The sequence below is a fragment of the Crocodylus porosus genome, unplaced genomic scaffold (genome assembly GCF_001723895.1).
Source record: "Crocodylus porosus isolate Cpor-Errol unplaced genomic scaffold, CroPor_comp1, whole genome shotgun sequence".
Lineage (NCBI taxonomy): Eukaryota > Metazoa > Chordata > Crocodylia > Crocodylidae > Crocodylus > Crocodylus porosus.
Window position 1 is genome coordinate 30,736,072 of NW_017728910.1, and position 2,765 is coordinate 30,738,836.

General features: G+C 45.5%; 1 long non-coding RNA gene across 1 annotated transcript in view; it reads right to left on the reverse strand.

The window, feature by feature from the left end:
• Positions 1-534: 534 nt before the first annotated feature.
• LOC109308717 overlaps positions 535-2,765 on the reverse strand; it is a 4,189-nt gene continuing 1,958 nt past the window's right edge. Inside the window, exons 2-3 of the long non-coding RNA XR_002100694.1 lie at positions 2,267-2,269; positions 535-546 (exon numbers count right to left, since the gene is read on the reverse strand). This is a non-coding gene — a long non-coding RNA (uncharacterized LOC109308717). The remainder of the gene's footprint in view (positions 547-2,266; positions 2,270-2,765) is intronic.

Genomic DNA, 2,765 nt, shown 5'->3' on the forward strand with positions numbered 1-2,765 from the left:
GATTATTCATAAAATAATCAATACAATAAATACAGATATAGGACAGATGATAATCCTTTTCTAATACAACAATGAAGATGCAGGGTAATAACAGAATCCCAGCAGCATGGGAAAAAAAGAAATGGAACCCAACAGAGACACAGCAGCAGTGCCCAAAAAAGAAATAACAACCCAAGCAGGGCCCTGTCACCTACCAGAACACCAGTACCCTCTCAAGGTCACTCAGCTAGGCAGAGCCCTAAACCAGGGAACTCCCCATACCAAACAGAAGCCCTGGATTCCTCTTTATGTCCCAGGGTGAATTGTCCCCTCCCATCAGGGGCTTCCCTTCAGCTACCCGCAGTGGGGAGGGGCCCCTCCTCCCCTGTGAGAATCCCCTTCCTGGGTGACTCATGACCCCGCAGCTTTTGAAGGGCTGGGCTTGTCTTCAGTGGTGTGTTGGGGTGAGGTCCCCCCCTTGCTGATATGGCTGACCGAAGGTGCCTCGTGCAGTTCTGCTGGTCCACTCTCCACCCCATGCACTAAAGGGGGAAAGGCCCATGCTGCCTAGTGCAGCCTTGTCAGCTCTACGGCCCTGTGCACCACTCTGTGCACTGATGGCCCAGGTCCTGCCTTGTGCAGAGTTGGGGACCCGCACTGCCTTGTGCAGCTGTTGCAGTCTTGTCTGCTCCTGGACCCTCTGTGAACCATTCTATGCACTGGCTCTCCAGCTGTGTGCATCGGCCCATGCACCAAGGGCTTCTGCCTCTGCCTCTGCGTCATGCAGGGATGGGGACCCGTGCTGCCTTGTGCAGCTGCCGCAGTCCTGTCTGCTCCCAGACCTACGTCGAAGCTGCCCGTGTGCTCAGCCTAGAGGCTTTTATTCTTTTTAGTCCATCCCAGACTGGGAATGGGCCAATGAGACAGCCTGAGGGGTTAGTTCTCTTTCAGATCCTTTCTTTCACCTCACCCCTGTTTCAGGGAAGGGCTGCCTTCCTTCTGCCTTCCTCTGATTGTTGAAGAAGGAAAAACTGTCTCCACCAATGAAGCCCGAGCCCTTCAGACTCAAGCTAATAGTCCAGGCTGCCAGTGAGCCCACTGGCCAGCCTGCCACATACAGAAACTTTAACTAATGCAGGCATCTGTTTTAAAGTTCCAGAGTTTTCTCCTGTTCAGACTTAGGGGCATTTTTACTAGTGTAACTCTACTGACTTTGAAAGGAGATGCTTTTGACTGTGCCTGCCATCAAGACCATTCATAATTAGAAAAATATATACTGACAGGCCTAGCAAATGGCCTTGAACACAGAAAACATCTGGCAAGCATCACTTCCCAGTCCAGCATGTGTAGAAATATTTTGGTAGTGATGACATTTACAGAAACACTGGAATAATATGCTTTTATTACATGAGAAACTGGCAGCAACTCAGTTTCTTACACTGGCCAACAACACATTTCTTGAGGGAAAAAAAAAAGTTCCTATATTCAGAAAAAAAATAGAATATATGAATATGGTACTGAGACCTCCAACAGAGCAGAAGTCCCAATTATGGGGACAGAAAAAAGTGCAATATTTATACTTGGCCCAAGGGCAGAGATTTTATTAAAATGAGAAACAAGAAAATATCCCACCTGTATTTCTGCTTTCCTATGCCTGATTTCACAGTTCCAGCAAGAGAAAACAGTGTTCTCCATCAGAAGCGGTTTTAGCTCCCAAACAATGTTTATAGGTTCTGCTGTCCTTCTGAGCTTATTAACTGGCAGGGTTTTATTCAGGGGAGGGGTGATGGTTGTTTTTAAATACAGAGCTGTAAAAATACATGAAAAACCTAAGCTGAAAGATTCAATCTGGAATCTGCTAACTTCCAGAAAAGATCATTTCCAAGTGTCAGTGGACACAAATCAGTAGAAAACTGTGCATATAATAATTTACATATAAATACACATACACACTCAGACAGACAGACATCTTCTCTGTGCACCTCAGTAAGTCATTATTACATTCATAGCTATCTATCTATCTAGCTAGCTAGCTAGCTATGTGATTCAACCCTTTGCAGTTTAGCACAAGGCCCATGGACCGCTTCAGCCATCAAAATAGGGCATGAGTAAACATACCTTCTACATGAGTACTGAATAAGGATGAAAGGGATAGTTATAATAGGAACAGTCAATGTGAGCTGTTTTGCTGGCCTAACACCTCTTTAAAACAATCTATTTTTACTACAGTCATAGAATCATGGAAAATGAGGGTTGGAAGGGACCTCAGGGGGTCATGCAGTCCTACCCCCTGCTTAATGCAGGACCATCCCCAACTAGATCATCCCAGCCAAAACTTTGTCTAGCTGTGTCTTAAAAACCTCCAAGGATAGAGGTTCAACAACCTCTCTGAGTAAACTGGTAACTTCCTAGTGAAATAAGTTTTTTCCTAATATCTAACCTAAACTCACCTTTTTGCAACTTGAGACCATTGCTCCTTGTTCTGTTATTTGCTGCCACTGAGAACAGTCTGGCTCCATTCTCTTTAGAACCACTCTTCAGGTAGTTAAAGGTTGTAACAAAGTCTCTTCAGTTTTCTCTTCTCCAGACTAAATAACCACAGTTCCCTCAGTCTCTCGTCATGTGCCCTGGCCCCTTAACCATTTTCCTTGCCCTCTGCTGGACTTTCTTCAATTTGTCTGCAATCTTTCCATAGTGGGACGCCCAAAACTGGATACAATACTCCAGATCTGACCTCACCAGTGCCGAATAGAGGAGCAGAATCATTTCCCTTCTGAAGGTGAATC